The sequence below is a fragment of the Delphinapterus leucas genome, chromosome 6 (genome assembly GCF_059928025.1).
Source record: "Delphinapterus leucas isolate spDelLeu-1000000601 "Yukka" chromosome 6, BTC_Dleu_Yukka2, whole genome shotgun sequence".
NCBI lineage: Eukaryota > Metazoa > Chordata > Mammalia > Artiodactyla > Monodontidae > Delphinapterus > Delphinapterus leucas.
In genome coordinates this window covers 13,721,643-13,738,839 of record NC_143134.1, presented here as the reverse complement: position 1 = coordinate 13,738,839, position 17,197 = coordinate 13,721,643, and the positions used below count along the sequence as shown (strand labels likewise).

Sequence of the window (17,197 nt, the reverse complement as noted above, 5' to 3'; positions counted from 1 at the left end):
TTCTCCATAGTGGTTGTACCAATTTACATTCCCACCAACAGTGCAAGAGGATTCCCTTTTCTCCACACCCTCTCCAGCATTTACTGTTTGTAGATTTATTGATGATGGTCATTCTGACTGCTGTGAGGTGATACCTCATTGTAGTTTTGATTTGCATTTCTCTAATGGTAAGTGATGTTGAGCATCCTTTCATATGTTTGTTGGCAATCTGTATATCTTCTTTGGAGAAATGTCTATTTAGGTCTTCTGCCTATTTTTGGATTGGATTGTTTGTTTTTTTGATATTGAGCTGCATGAGCTGCTTGTATATTTTGGAGATTAATCCTTTGCCACTTGCTTCGTTTACAAATATTTTCTCCCATTCTGAGGGGTGTCTTTTCATCTTGTTTATGGTTTCCTTTGCTGTGCAAAAGCTTTGAAGTTTCATTAGGTCCCATTTGTTTATTTTTGTTTTTATTTCCATTTCTCTAGGAGGTGGGTCAGAAAGGATCTTGCTGTGATTTATGTCATATAGAGTGTTCTGCCTGCGTTTTCCTCTAAGAGTTTGATAGTTTCTGGGCTTACATTTAGGTCTTTAATCCATTTTGAGCTTATTTTTGTGTATGGTGGTAGGGAGTGATCTAATGTCATACTTTTACATGTAACTGTCCAGTTTTCCCAGCACCACTTACTGAAGAGGCTGTCCTTTCTCCACTGTACATTCCTGCCTCCTTTATCAAAGATAAGGTGACCATATGTGCGTGGGTTTATCTCTGGGCTTTCTATCCTGTTCCATTGATCTATCTTTCTGTTTTTGTGCCAGTGCCATACTGTCTTGATTACTGTAGATTTGTAGTATAGTGTGAAGTCAGGGAGCCTGATTCCTCCAGCTCCGTTTTTCGTTCTCAAGATTGCTTTGGCTATTCGGGGTCTTTTGTGTTTCCATACAAATTGTGAAATTTTTGGTTCTAGTTCTGTGAAAAATGCCGGTGGTAGTTTGATAGGGATTGCATTGAATCTGTAGATTGCTTTGGGTAGTAGAGTCATTTTCACAGTGTTGATTCTTCCAATCCAAGAACTTGGTATATCTCTCCATCTATTTGTATCATCTTTAATTTCTTTCATCAGTGTCTTATAATTTTCTGCATACAGGTCTTTTGTCTCCTTAGGTAGGTTTATTCCTAGATATTTTATTCTTTTTGTTGCAATGGTAAATGGGAGTGTTTTCTTGATTTCACTTTCAGATTTTTCATCATTAGTGCATAGGAATGCCAGAGATTTCTGTGCATTAATTTTGTATCCTGCAGCTTTACCAAATTCATTGATTAGCTCTAGTAGTTTTCTGGTAGCATCTTTAGGATTCTCTATGTATAGTATCATGTCATCTGCAAACAGTGACAGCTTTACTACTTCTTTTCCGATTTGGATTCCTTTTATTTCCTTTTCTTCTCTGATCGCTGTGGCTAAAACTTCCAAAACTATGTTGAATAAGAGTGGTGAGAGTGGGCAACCTTGTCTTGTTCCTGATCTTAGTGGAAATGCTTTCAGTTTTTCACCATTGAGGATGATGTTGGCTGTGGGTTTGTCATATATGGCCTATATTATGTTGAGGAAAGTTCCCTTTATGCCTACTTTCTGCAGGGTTTTTATCATAAATGGGTGTTGAATTTTGTCGAAAGCTTTCTCTGCATCTATTGAGATGATCATATGGTTTTTCTCCTTCAGTTTGTTAATATGGTTTATCACATTGATTGATTTGCGTACATTGAAGAATCCTTGCATTCCTGGAATAAACCCCAGTTGATCATGGTGTATGATTCTTTTAATGTGCTGTTGGATTCTGTTTGCTAGTATTTTGTTGAGGATTTTTGCATCTATGTTCATCAGTGATATTGGCCTGTAGTCTTCTTTCTTTGTGACATCCTTGTCTGGTTTTGGTATCAAGGTGATGGTGGTGGCCTCGTAGAATGAGTTTGGGAGTGTTCCTCCCTCTGCTATATTTTGGAAGAGTTTGAGAAGGATAGGTGTTAGCTCTTCTCTAAATGTTTGATAGAATTCGCCTGTGAAGCCATCTGGTCCTGGGCTTTTGTTTGTTGGAAGATTTTTAATCACAGTTTCAGTTTCAGTGCTTGTGATTGGTGTATTTATAGTTTTCATTTCTTCCTGATTCAGTCCTTGAAGGTTATACTTTCCTAAGAATTTGTCCATTTCTTCCAGGTTTTCCATTTTATTGGCATATAGTTGCTTGTAGTAATCTCTCATGATCCTTTGTATTTCTGCAATGTCAGTTGTTACTTCGTTTTCATTTCTAATTCTGTTGATATGAGTCTTCTCCCTTTTCTTCTTGATGAGTCTGGCTAATGCTTATATGGATTTTGTTTATCTTCTCAAGGAACCTTTTAGTTTTATTGATCTTTGCTGTTGTTTCCTTCCTTTCTTTTTCGTTTATTTCTGATCTGATCTTTATAATTTCTTTCCTGATTACTTTAGGTGTAAGGTTAGGTTGTTTATTTGAGATTTTTCTTGTTTCTTGAGGTAGGATTGTATTGCTATAAACTTCCCTCTTAGAACTGCTTTTGCCGCATCCCATAGGTTTTGGGTCGTCGTATTTTCATTGTCATTTGTTTCTAGGGTTTTTGTTTTGTTTTGTTTTCTTGTTTGTCTGTTTTTTGTTTTTGTTTTTTTGCGATACGCGGGCCTCTCACTGTTGTGGCCTCTCCCGTTACGGAGCACAGGGTCCAGACGCGCAGGCTCAGCGGCCATGGCTCACGGGCCCAGCTGCTCCGCGGCATGTGGGATCTTCCCGGACCGGGGCGTGAACCCGTGTCCCCTGCATCGGCAGGCGGACTCTCAACCACTGCGCCACCAGGGAAACCCTGTTTCTAGGTATTTTTTGATTTCCTCTTTGATTTCTTCAGTGATCTCTTGGTTATTTAGTAGCGTATTCTTTAGCCTCCGTGTGTTTGTATTTTTTACAGTTTTTTTTTTCCTGTAATCGACATCTAGTCTCATGGTGTTGTGGTCGGAAAAGATACTTGATATGATTTCAGTTTTCTTAAATTTACCAAGGCTTGATTTGTGACCCAAGATATGGTCTATCCTGGAGAATGTTCTGTGAGCACCTGAGAAGAAAGTGTATTCTGTTATTTTTGGATGGAAGGTCGTATAAATATCAATTAGGCCCATCTTGTCTAATGTGTCATTTAAAGCTTGTGTTTCCTTATTTATCTTCATTTTCAATGATCTGTCTATTGGTGAAGGTGGGGAGTTAAAGTCCCCTAGTATGGTTGTGTTAGTGTCGATTTCCCCTTTTATGGCAGTTAGCCTTTGCCTTATGTGTTGAGGTGCTCCTATGTTGGGGGCATAGTTACAATTGTTATAGATTCTTCTTGGATCTATCCCTTGATCATTATGTAGTGTCCTTCTTTGTCTCTCGTAATAGTCTTTGTCTTAAAGTCTATTTTGTCTGATACGAGAATTGCTTCTCCAGCTTTCTTTTGATTTCCATTTGCATGGAATATCTTTTTCCATCCCCTCACTTTCCGTCTGTATGTGTCCCTAGGTCGGAAGTGGGTCTCTTGTAGACAGCATGTATACGTGTCTTGTTTTTGTATCCATTCAGCCAGTCTGTGCCTTTTTCTTGGAGCATTTAATCCATTTACATTTAAGGTAGTTATTGATATGTGTATTCCTGTTACCATTTTCTTAATTGTCTTGGGTTTGTTTTTGTAGGTCTTTTCCTTCTCTTGTGTTTCCTGCCTAGAGAAGTTCCTTTAGCATTTGTTGTAAAGCTGGTGTGGTGTTGCTGAATTCTGTTAACTTTTTCTTGTCTGTAAAGGATTTAATTTCTCTGTCGTATCTGAATGAGATCCTTGCTGGATAGAGTAATCTTGGTTGGAGGTTTTTCCGTTTCACCACTTTAAATATGTCCTGCCAGTCCCTTCTGGCTTGCAGAGTTTCTGCTAAAAGATCAGCTGTTAGCCTTATGTTTTTGTTGCTTTTCCCTTGCTGCTTTTAATTTTTTTTCTTTGTATTTAATTTTTGATAGTTTGTTTAATACGTGTCTTGGCATGTTTCTCTTTGGGTTTATCCTTTATGGGAGTCTCCGCACTTCCTTGACTTGATTGACTATTTCTTTTCCCATGTTAGGGAAGTTTTTGACTATAATCTTTTGGAATATTTTGTCAGACCCTTTCTTTTTCTCTTCTTCTTTTGGGACCCCTATAATTCGTATGTTGGTGCCTTTAATGTTGTCCCAGAGACTCTCCTCAATTTTTTTCAATTTTTTTTCTTTATTCTGCTCCCTGACAGTTATTTCCACCATTTTTTCTTACAGATCACTCATCCATTCTTCTGCCTCAGTTCTTCTGCTATTGATTCCTTCTAGAGTGTTTTTAATTTCAGTTATTGTATTTTTCATCACTGTTTGTTTGCTCTTTAGTTCTTCTAGATCCTTGTTAAATATTTCTTGTATTTTCTCCATCCTCTTTCTGATATTTTGGATCATCTTTACTGTCATTACTTTGAATTCCTTTTTAGGTAGGTTGTGTATTTCATCTACATTTATTCGGTCTTGTAGGTTTTTACCTTGCTTCTTTGTCTGTAACATATTTTTTTGTCGTTTCTGTCTTTTTGTTTTTGTTTTTTTGTTTTTTTTTGATGGATGAGGCTGTATTCCTGTCTTACTGGTTGTTTGCCCTGAGGAGTCCAGCACTGGAGTTTGCAGGTAGTTGGATAGAACCAGGTCTTGGTGCTGAGATTAGGACCTCTGGGAGATTTCACTCTGATTAATATTCCCTGTGGTCTGAGGTTCTCTGTTAGCCCAGCTGTTTAGGCTTGGAGCTCCCACCACAGGAGCTCAGACCCGACCTCTGTCCTGGCAACCAAGATCCTGCAAGCTGCATGGTGTGGCAAAAAAATAAGAAAAAAAGGAGCAGTACAATATCAAGGAATAAAAACAAAATAAAATTAGAAAGATAAAAAATGTATTAGGAAAAATAAAAATATAATTGAAACCACTGAAACAGGGTAAAATAAAACCACAATAGAAAAAAGAAAAAAAAAGGGAGGTGTGTGTGGGGGGAACAAGCCAGACAGAGGGAGGAATAAGAAAGTATAAAAAATAAAATTAGAAAAATAAAAGATTAGGAAAAGTAAAAATATAAAAGAATGAACAGCAATGAATCAACAGGGTAAAACAGAGCCCCAATCTAAAAGGGAAAAAAAGAAGAAAAATAAAAAGCCTTGCCTATGGGGGTGGAGTTTAGGCGGGGTTGGAACTTAGTGGTGGGGCTTAAGGTGGGACAGGACCTAGGTTGGTGGGGGGGCAACGTTCATGCGTGCGGCGGGGCCTATGCTTAGGACCTGCGCACAGAAGGAGAGAGGCGCAGAAGGAGAGAGACTGCACATTGGAGGGAGGGTCTCTGGAGTGTGGAGTTCCAGAGTTGGGAGGTAGGGCCCTGGGTGAGGGTGTGTGGGTGGGGTTTAGGCCCGGCGCATTGGAGGGGGTCTCAGAGGGGTCCTCCGAGTGTAGAGGTGTGGCCCTGGGTGGGGGTGTAGGGGTGGTGCTTGGGCTCTGCGTAGCAGGAGGGAGGCTCCGAGGACAGAGGATTAGGCTGGGGGGCCCAACAAGCTCCCCGGTGCCTAAGTGGACAGGGAAGGCATTGGCCACATTCCCTTCTTTTCCTCTGTGCCCCTCCCCCATCAGCTCCAGGGTCTCCCCCATTGCTGCTGTACATCTAACTGTGGGTGGGTCCTGTTGGGTGTAGGAACTCTTCCCCTCCCCCAGCCACTCCCCTCAGGGGTGCCGGTCCCAGAGGTCCGACCTTTACTTTTGCTCCCCCTTCCCTCCTTCCCACTCCCTCAGGGCCTGTGTGGCTAGAGGGGGCCTTGGTGGGCAGAGGATCAGGCCCAGAATCTCAGCAGGCTTTCAGGGGCCCAAGTGGGCAGGGGAAACTTGGCCACACTCCCTTTTGATCCTCTGTCCTCCCAGTGGTCCCCCAGTTTCCCACTTCGGCATGGATCCTTTCCCCTCCCACAGCCACCCCTCAGGGGCACCAGTCCGGTCCCGCCTCCACTTCTACTCCCCTTACACTCCCCCCACACCCCACGTCCTACCTGGTCCCTGGGGGTTCCTCCCGTCCCCTTAGGTATCTGTGGTCCCCCACCGGTGCCTGGTAGGTGCCGTAGTTGTGAGGAGACGCGAATTCTGCGTCCTCCTAGTCCGCCATCTTGACTCCACTCCCTGTAGAGTTTTTGATGATGGCTATTCTAACTCGTATGAGGTGATACCTCATTGTATTAGTGATGTTAAGCATCTTTTCACGTGCTTTTGGGCCATCTGTTTGTCGTCTTTGGAGAAATGTCTATTTAGATCTTCGGTCCATTTTTTGATTGGTTTTTTTGACATTGAGCTGTATGAGCTGTTTGTATATTTTGGAGATTAATCCCTTGTCGGTCACTTCGTTGGCAAATATTTTCTGGCAAATATTTTCTCCCATTCTGTTTGTTGACTTTTCATTTTGCTTATGGTTTCTTTTGCTGTGCAAAAGCTTTTAAGTTTAATTAGGTTCCATTTATTTTTGTTTTCATTTTCATTACTGTAGGAGGTGGACCCAAAAAGATATTGCTGCAACTTATGTCCTAGGGTGTTCTGCCTATGTTTTCCTCTAAGAGTTTTATAGTATATGGTCTTACATTTAGGTCTTTAATCCATTTTGAGTTTTTTTGTGTGTGTTTATGCTGGTCAGAGAGTATTGTAATTTCATTCTTTTACATGTGGCTGTCCAGTTTTCTCAGCAGCACTTACTGAAGAGAGACTGTCTTACATCCATTGTATATTCTTGCCTCCTTTGTCATAGATTAATTGACCATGGTGCGTGGGTTTATATCTGGGCTTACTATCTTGTCCCATTGATGTACATTTCTGTTTTGGTGCCAGTACTATAGTGTTTTGATTACTGTAGCTTTGTAGTATAGTCTGAAGTCAGGGAGTCGGATTCCTTCAGCTCCATTTTTCTCTGTCAGGATTGCTTTGGCTATTCTGGGTCTTTTCTGTTTCCATACCAATATTAAAAGTTTTTGTTCTAGTTCTGTGAAAGTTGTCATTGGTAATTTGATAGGGATTGCATTGAATCTCTAGATTGCCTTGGGTAGTATATTCATTTTGACGGCATTCTTTCAATCACTGCAAGTGGTATATCTTTCCATCTGTTTATGTCATCTTCAATTTCTTTCATCAGTGTCTTATAGTTTTCTGTGTAGAGGTCTGTTGCCTCCTTAGGTATGTTTGTTCCTAGGTATTTTTTGCTTTTTGATGCGATGGTAAATGGCATTGTTTCCTTAATTTCTCTTTCTGATCTCTTATTGTTAGTGTATAGAAATGCAAGAGATTTCTGTATATTAATTTTCTATCCTGCAACTTTACTGAATTCATTGCTGAGCTCTAGTAGTTTTATGGTAGCGTCATTAAGATTTTCTATGTATACTATCATGTCATCTGCAAACTGACAGTTTTACGTCTTACTTTCCAGTTTGGATTCTTTTATTTCTTTTTCTTCTCTGATTGCCATGGCTAGGACTTCCAAAACTATGTTGAATAAAAGTGGTGAGAGTGGACATCCTTATCTTGTTCCTGATCTTAGAGGAAATGTTTTCAGCTTTTCATTGTTGAGTATGATGTTTGCTCTGGGTTTGTCACATATGGCCTTTATTATGTTGAGGCATTTTTATCATAAATGGTGTTGAATTTTGTCAAAAGCTTTTTCTGCATCTATTGAGATGATCATAAGCTTTTTATTCTTCATTTTGTTAGTGTGCTGTGTCACACTGATTGATTTGCAGATATTGAGGAATCCTTGCATCCCTGAGATAAACCCCACTTGGTCATGGTGTATGATCCTTTTAATGTGCTGTCGGATTCTGTTTGCTAGTATTTTGTTGAGGATTTTTGCGTCTATGTTCATTAGTGATACTGGCCTGTAATTTTCTTTTTTTGTGGTTTCTTTGTCTGGTTTTGGTATCAGGGTAATGGTGGCCTCGTAGAATGAGCTTGGGAGTGTTCCTTCCTCTTCAATTTTTGGAAGAGTTTTGGAAGGGTAGGTGTTAACTCTTCTCTAAGTGTTTGATAGAATTCGCCTGTGAAGCCATCTGGGCCTGGACTTCCATTTGTTGGGAGTTTCTAATCAGTTTCAATTTCAGTATTTGTGATTGGTCTGTTCATATATTCCACTTCTTCCTGGTTCAGTCTTAGAAGGTTGTACCTTTCTAAGAATTTGTCCATCTAGGTTGTCCATTTTATTGGAGTATAGGTACTTGTAGTACTCTCTTATTGCTCTTGTATTGCTGTAATGTCTGTTGTAACTTCTTTTTCACTTCTAATTTTATTGATTTGAGCCCTCTCCCTCTTTTTCTTGATGGGTCTGGCTGAAGGTTTATTAATTTTGTTTATCTTTTCAAAGAACCAGCTTTTAGTTTCATTGATCTTTTCTATTTTGTCTCAATTTCATTTATTTCTGCTCCGATCTTTATCATTTCTTTCCTTCTACTAACTTTGGGCTTTGTTCTTTTTTCTCTGGTGGCTTTAGGTGTAAGATTAGGTTGTTTGAGATTTTTCTTGTTTCCTAAGGTAAGATGTATTGCTATAAACTTCCCTGAACAGCTTTTGCTGCACACCATAGGTTTTAGATCATCTTTTTTTCATTTTCATTTGACTCTAGATATTGTTTGATTTCCTCTTTGATTTCTTCAGTGATCCATTTGTTGTTTAGTAACATATTGTTTAGCCTCCACGGGTTTGTGTTTTTTTACAGTTTTATTCTTGTAGTTGATTTTGAATCTCATAGTGTTGCTGTTGGAAAAGATGCTTGATATGATTTCAGTTTTCTTAAATTTACTGAGGCTCGCTTTGTGGCCCAGCATGTGATCTATTCTGGAGAATGTTCTATGTGCACTTGAGAAGAATGTGTATACTGCTGCTTTCTAATGGAATGCTCCATAATTAAGTCCATCTGGTTTAATGTGTCATTTAAGGCCCGTGTTTCCATATTGATTTTCTCTCTGGATGATCTGTCCATTGATGTAAGTGGGCTGTTAAAGTCCCCCATTATTATTGTGTTACTGTCAATTTCTCCTTTTACGGCTGTTAACATTTGCCTTATATATTGAGGTGCTTCTATGTTGGATGCATATATATTGACAATTGTTATATCTTCTTGGATTGATCCCTTGATCATTATGAAGTGTCCTTCTTTGTCTCTTGTAACAGTCTTTATTTTAAAGTATATATTGTCTTATATGAATATTGCTATCCCAGATTTCTTTTGATTTCCATTTGCATGGAATACCTTTTCCCATCCTTTCACTTTCACTGTGTATGTGTCCCTAGATCTGAAGTGGGTCTCTTGTAGACAGCATATATATATGGGTCTTGTTTTTGTATCCATTTAGCCAGTCTGTGTTTTTTAGTTGGAGCATTTAATCTGTTTACATTTAAGATAATTACCGATATGTATGTTCTTATCGCCATTCTCTTAATTGTTTTGGATTTGTTTTGTAGGTCTCTTTTCTTCCTCTTTTCGTCTCTTCTTTTGTGATTTGATGAGTATCTTTAGTGTTTGGATCGGATCGCTTTTTCTTTTTTGTGTGGGTATCTATTGTAGATTTTTGGTTTGCAGTTACCATGAGGTTTGATATAGCAGTCTTTATATATACAAGATTGTTTTAAGTTACTGGTCTCTTAATTTCAAATGCATTTCCAATATCCTGCGTTTGTACTGCCCTCACGATTGCTGCTTTTGAGATCATATTTGTTTGTGGATGATTTCCTACCTTTACGGTGTGTTTGCCTTTACTGGTGAGCTTTCCCATTCGTAATTTTCTTGCTTCTACTTGTAGCCTTTTCTTTTCCACCTAGAGAAGTTCCTTTAGCATTTATTGTTCCTTAGCTTTTGCTTTTCTGTAAAGCTTTTGATTTCTCCATTGAATCTGAACAAGAGCCTTGCTGAATATTCTTCATTGTAGGTTTTTCTCTTTCATCACTTTAAATACATCCTGCTACTCCCTTCTGGCCTGCAGAGTTTCTGCTGAAAAGTCAGCTGATAACCTTATGGGGATTCCCTTGTATGTTATTTGTTGCTTTTCTCTTGTTGATTTTAATATTTTCTCTTTGTCGTTTATTTTGTTATTTTTGATTAATATGTGTGTCGGCATGTTCCTCCTTGGGTTTATCCTGTATGGGACTCTCTGTGCTTCCTGGACTTGAGTGTTTCCTTTCTCATGTTAGGGAAGTTTTTGGCTATAATCTCTTCAAATATTTTCTCATGCCCTTTCTCTCTCTTTCCTCCTTCTGGGACCCCTATAATGCAAATGTTGGTGCATTTAATTTTGTCCCAGAGGTCTCTTATACTGTACTCATTTCCTTTCATTCTTTTTTCTTTATTCTGTTCCACAGTAGTGATTTCCACCAATCTGTCTTACAGCTCACTTATTCATTTTTCTGCCTCATTAATTCTGCTATTGATTCCTTCTGGTATATTTTTCATTTCAGATATTGTATTGTTCATCTCTCTTTGTTCTTTATATGTTCTTGCTCTTTGTTAAACATTTCTTGTATCTTCTTGGTCTGTGCCTCCATTCTTTTTTCAAGATCTTGGATCACCTTTACCATCATTATTCTGAATTCTTTTTCAGACAGATTGCCTATCTCCACTTCACTTTGTTGTTCTTCTGGCATTTTATCTTGTTCCTTCATGTGGAACATATTTCTCTGCCATCTCCTTTTGTCTAACTTTCTGTGTTTGTGGTCTCCGGTCTGCATGTTTCAGGATTGTAGTTCCTCTTGCTTCTGGTGTATGTCCCCTGGTGGTGAGGTTTGTCCAGGGGCTTTTGTAGGCTTCCTGGTGTGAGGGACTGATGCCTGCCCACTAGTGGGTAGAGGTAGGTCTTGTCCCTCTGGTGGGCAGGGCCGTGTCAAGGGTGTGTTTAGGGGTGGCTGTGGGCTCAGGACATGACTTTAGGCATCATGTCTGTTGATGGGTGGGGCTGTGTCCCCCCACCCCCGTTGGTTGTCTGGACTGAGGCATCCCAGCACTGGAGCCTGCAGGCTGTTGGGTGGGTCCAGGTCTCGGTGCAAAAATGGTGACCTCCAGGAGAGCTCACGCGTATGAATATTCCCTGGGGCCTCCACCACCAGTGTCCTTCCCCCCGCAGTGAGCCACAGCCGATCCCTGCCTCCAGGACCCACAGGTAGGTCTGGCCCAGGCTCCTATGGAGTCACTGCTTTGCCCTGGATCCCAGTGCACGTGAAACCTTGTGCACGCCCTCCAAGAGAGGAGTCTCTGTTTCCCCCAGTCCTGTGGAGCTCCTTCACTCAAGCCCTGTTGGCCTTCAAAGCCAAATGCTCTAGGGGCTCCTCCCAGGCTGGGGAGCCTGACATGGGGCTCAGAACTCTCACTCCTGTGAGAGAGCCTCTGCAATATAATTATTTTCCAGTTTGTGAGTTGCCCACCCAGTGGGTATGGGATTTGATTATATCGTGAAAGTGCCCCTCCTACCATCTTGTGGCCTCTTCTTTGTCTTTAGGTGTAGAATATCTTTTGGGGTAGGTTGCAGTCTTTGTTATCACTGGTTGTGAGCAGTTAGTTGTGATTTTGGAGTTTTCATGAAAGGAGGTGAGCTCAAGTCCTTCCACTCCACTATCTTGTCTCTACCTCCAATCTGAAACTAATATAATGTTATATGTCAATTATATCTCAAAAAAAAGCATATTCAGTAACCCACTTTACTTTCTAATTTATTTGGCTGTCTCACCTACTAGACAGTAAGTTCCTGGCTGACAGGAACGGGTTTCTCTCCTTTGGCATCTGAACACCCTGTGTCTGGCACACTGCCTGGCACAAAATAATACCCAACTGAGGTCTGCTGAACACATGCATGATTGATAGATGAATTAATGAACTAACTAAATAGTGGCTAATATTTTTAGAATTGTTTTTGGTTAAACAATAGTTTCCTGGTAACACTGCAAAGGCTAACTAATTTCCCCTTAAAAATGGTTCATTAAATCTTCAAATGTTCTGTAACCAAAACTTGAACTTATGATAAAAGCATAATTTTTTGCATGTAAATTTATCAGCACTCGTTTAATCGTACAGTTGCGTCTCACCTGGTGTGAAGGTTAATTTGTATGTGTTAACTTTACTGGACCAAGGGGTGCCCAGACATTTGGTCAAACATAATTCTGGGTGTGTGTCTCTGAGGGGGGTTGTGAATGAGATTCATGGGTTTTTTTTTGTTTTTTCTTTTAAATTTATTTATTTTTTTGCGGTACGTGGGCTTCTCACTGTTGTGGCCTCTCCCGTTGCGGAGCACAGGCTCCGGATGCGCAGGCTTAGCAGCCATGGCTCACTGACCCAGCCGCTCTGCGGCACGTGGGATCTTCCCGGACCGGGGCACAAACCCGTGTCCTCTGCATCCTTCTCAAACTCTTCCAAAATATAGCAGAGGGAGGAACACTCCCAAACTCATTCTATGAGGCCACCATCACCTTGATACCAAAACCAGACAAGGATGTCACAAAGAAAGAAAACTACAGGCCAATATCACTGATGAACATAGATGCAAAAATCCTCAACAATATACTAGCGAACAGAATCCAACAGCACATTAAAAGGATCATACACCATGATCAACTGGGGTTTATTCCAGGAATGCAAGGATTCTTCAATGTATGCAAAACAATTAATGTGATAAACCATATTAACAAAATGAAGGAAAAAACCATATGATCATCTCAATAGATGCAGAGAAAGCTTTCAACAAAATTCAACACCCATTTATGATAAAAACCTTGCAGAAAGTAGGCATAGAGGGAACTTTCCTCAACATAATATAGGCCATATATGACAAACTCACAGCCAACATCATCCTCAATGGTGAAAAACTGAAAGCATTTCCACTAAGATCAGGAACAAGACAAGGTTGCCCACTCTCACCACTCTTATTCAACATAGTTTTGGAAGTTTTAGCCACAGCAATCAGAGAAGAAAAGGAAATAAAAGGAATCCAAATCGGAAAAGAAGTAGTAAAGCTGTCACTGTTTGTAGATGACATGATGCTATACATAGAGAATCCTAAAGATGCTACCAGAAAACTACTAGAGCTAATCAATGAATTTGGTAAAATAGCAGGATACAAAATTAATGCACAGAAATCTCTGGCATTCCTATACACTAATGATGAAAACTCTGAAAGTGAAATCAAGAAAACACTCACATTTACCATTGCAACAAAACGAATAAAATATCTAGGAATAAACCTACCTAAGGAGACAAAAGACCTGTATGCAGAAAATTATAAGACACTGATGAAAGAAATTAAAGGTGATACAAAATAGATGGAGAGATATACCATGTTCTTGGATTGGAAGAATCAACACTGTGAAAATGACTCTACTACCCAAAGCAATCTACAGATTCAATGCAATCCCTATCAAACTACCACTGGTATTTTTCACAGAACTAGAATAAAAAATTTCACAATTTGTATGGGAACACAAAATACCCCGAATAGCCAAAGCAATCTTGAGAACGAAAAACGAAGCTGGAGGAATCAGGCTCCCTGACTTCAGACTATACTACAAATCTACAGTAATCAAGACAGTATGGTACTGGCACAAAAACAGAAAGATAGATCAATGGAACAGGATAGAAAGCCCAGAGATAAACCCACGCACATATGGTCACCTTATCTTTGATAAAGGAGGCAGGAATGTACAGTGGAGAAAGGACAGCCTCTTCAATAAGTGGTGCTGGGAAAACTGGATAGGTACATGTAAAAGCATGAGATTAGATCACTTCCTAACACCATACACAAAAATAAGCTCAAAATGCATTAAAAATTTTTAATTGAATTAAATACTCATTTGAGTATAAAACAGTGGGCGTGGGGGGTGAGGATTGGTAGAAGCTTAAGAGGAGACTGTTTCGGTTTTCCTGCTGAGCTGCCCCATGGATACGGTGATTCTCATCCAGAATCCAGGTCAGTATGCTTAACCACAATCAAGAAACCAAGAAGAGTCAAAGACTTTTTTAAACCTCCAAGCCAAAAATGCATTGTTTTCCCCCCATGCACCCAGTATTTATTAAGAACTGACTGTGTGTTGGACATTGTAGAGGGTGATTTTAATTCTTTGCCTTCAAATAAACCTGGAATTTATTCCCATAAGTCAAATCAGATGATTTTATCCTAACTCGGTCTATACTGCATTTCTAATCTCAGTATCCAGGGCTAATGGACTTTAAAAACTTGGTGCATAGTCAGTACTATTTCATCACGTGAACTGAGCTGCTGTTTTTCTTTTAATTTTCAAAAAATATATAATATTTTCAGCTTTTATTTCTTTGTAAATACCTAACCTTCAAAGGTTAAAAATCATCACATTTTTGAAATTTTAATCTTACCCTTTGATCTTTGGGGGAAAATATGTTCAAAGTCTGTTGCTCACAGAGGTTTCTTTTAATGCTTTGTTTCCTAGAGTCCACTGATAATTTCATGAGATTTGTTCCTTTTAGTCACTTTTTGGTACTAAACCATGAACATACCTCACTTTTAAAAACTATTAAATAAAACTTATATTACATGGCTATTAGGATGATTGTTTCTAAAAGTTCATATAATGCTAAAAAGTAACAAATCAAGGTGCCAAATCCAGATAATTTCAATGAACTGTATTAAAAGGAAATGAAGACAAAAGTCATAGGGCTTCTCTAAGGTTGTATAAAACAAAAACTTGTCTTAGTAATAAGCAAATGTTCTTAAGTACATTTAAAACAGAAAATGTTAAGTGATCCAATTTGGATCTCTGTCATTTAATTTGCTTTGGAGGAAAGGCGATTTGGTTTTTTGTTGGTTTTGTTTGTTTCTTTTTTCGTACAGTCTTTATGACCACTTGCTCAGGAACCAGGGTCTACCTGACAAATCAATATGCCTGTGAGTTGATCTCAGTCATTTAGACTGTGAATGCCAAGAGGGAGGGAGGGGGTGGGTCCCACTCCTCTCTCATCTCCCTATGCCTGGCTTGGTGGAATGCTTATAAGAGATGCCCAGTGCAGGCTTCTGCACCAATTAAAAGCCTTGTAACCTTCTGCTATAACAGCTTATACCACCTGGTAAACACATTATGGTGCGTACCAATGATAAACAGGTGAGAGAGAGAGAGAGGGAAGGGGAAAAAAGAAGAGATAGGAAAGGGCCAGAACTGTAGCCCTTGTTCCTAACTCTTTCTGGGTTCTCTGCCTGGGGTGGGCCAGATGTTCGGCCTCCCAGTGAAGGTAAGACCCCTGGAAAGGCTGTCATTGGTGTACTAGAGAGTCGGGCACACAGGCACAGAGCCTAGGTAGCTACAAAGCAGGATAAGCAACAACAGAGGCCTCTAACAGAGTCAGTGGCCTCGTGCAGACAATAAGGCGGCAGGAACAAGCCTCCCCCAATGTAGCAGGAACTCCAAAGGAGCTGAAGGTCACCTGTTCCCTGTCTAAACCTGGAAGGGGGGGGATCCACGAGCCCAGGCCAGTTTCTTCCTCCTTCCTGCAGGCTGCTTTGTTGGTGTCTGACGCTGAGAGAGGACTCCACAGGCAAGTATTTATTATTCATTCTCATTTATACAGCGTTGTTCTTCCAATTTGAAGAAAACTGTTGCTCACATCCAGAAATACCTAATTCCAATAGGGAGTGTATAGCATTTGCTTCCCATCAAAGCAAAATCCTCAATACATGAAATCTGAGATCTTGGCAATTTAACGGATTCCTTATAATTTTTAAATAGCATATATTAGTGCTTTACCCAGTTGGAAGGTTGCTGAGGGATACTTGGCAGCATCTCTGTTTTCTTTTGAAAAACCAAATTCGTAAAAATGAAGTGTTCTACATTTATTTTATGTTGTTATTTTGGCAGCTTTCTTTTTATGACCAAATTCTGAATCTGTTATAGTATCTGAATTCTAAAAAGATTTGATTGATTACAGAAAAGTTTATTGAAAAATTGGCTTTGCCGTTTTTTTCTCTGGCTAACTCCTGGGTTGTTTAATACAGTACTTAGTATTTAAAGGACCTAATTTATTTTTCATGGCCCATCACCAATATCCAAGATAGCATCCAATTTCTTAATTCTGAACTCCACCTTGAGTGATTTCCAAACTAAATGAAATGAAAATACCTTGGGCAGTCTTGGTTTACACACGGTGGCAAAATTAACTTGAAGTTACATGGATCCCACACTGGGGATACTTCCGAGCTTCTGCTCTGTATGTACCCGCCAGAAGCCTTCTCCTCACTTCACTTTAGGTAAAACAAGATTTTTTGAGCACCTACTCTGAGCAAAACAGTGCTGAAAATACAAAGGTGGATCAGGCTCAGTGCCCAATTTGATGGACGCGGTTGGAATGGGGTCTTGAACTGTGCTGTCACTGCACACTCTGTCTCTGGGGACAAAAAGTTCTTGCTCTGGCTGTTTGTTAGGAGACAGTTTTATTCTTGTCCGATACATCTATTAAACATTTATCTTCATATCAACATGTCTCCTAATCTTTTAAAGTCAAGACAAATGGGAGTGTACAGTTTAAATTACATTGAGGAGTTTTAACCTGCAAAGTGCTATATATTTCCAATGGGTTATTTTATGGTCTCTGTTTCCACACTTGAGTAAAGATAGTGTTATGTATATAATTTTTGAGTTCACTTTAAAAAAGTTTTTTTATTTAAGTATAGTTGACTTACAATGTTGTATTAGTTTCTGTTGTACAGCATAGTGATTCAGATATGTGTGTGCATGTTTATATTCTTTTTCATTCTTTTCCATTATGGTTTACTACAAGATATTAAATATAGTTCCCTGTGCTATACAGTGGGACCTTGTTGTTTATCTATTTTATATATAGTAGTGTGCACCTGCTAATCCAAAACCCCTAATTTATCCCTCCCCACCCCCTTTTCCCTTTGATAATTATAAGTTTGTTTTCTGTGTCTGTGAGTCTATTTCTGTTCTGTAAGTAAGTTCATTTGTGTCATATTTTAGATTATACATATAAGTGATACGGTATTTGTCTTTCTCTGTCTGGCTTACTTCACTTAGTATGACCATCTCTAGGTTCATCCATGTTGCTGCAAATGGCATTATTTCATTCCTTTTTATGGCTGAGTAATATTCCATTGTGTATATATA

The 17,197-nt window shown here is 39.5% G+C and overlaps 2 protein-coding genes across 10 annotated transcripts in view; one reads left to right on the top strand and one right to left on the bottom strand.

Moving 5' to 3' along the window:
- The window catches only part of LOC111185313 (uncharacterized), a 50,367-nt gene that overhangs the window by 23,351 nt on the left and 9,819 nt on the right, over nucleotides 1–17,197 (top strand). The window lies entirely within an intron of this gene.
- The window catches only part of SAP30 (Sin3A associated protein 30), a 136,354-nt gene continuing 121,673 nt past the window's right edge, over nucleotides 2,517–17,197 (bottom strand). For all 6 annotated transcript variants that reach the window (XR_016393465.1, XR_016393470.1, XR_016393471.1 and 3 more), the window contains one exon: nucleotides 2,517–17,197. This exon is cut by the window's right edge and continues 49,501 nt beyond it. The gene's annotated coding sequence lies outside the window, so the exon portion shown is untranslated.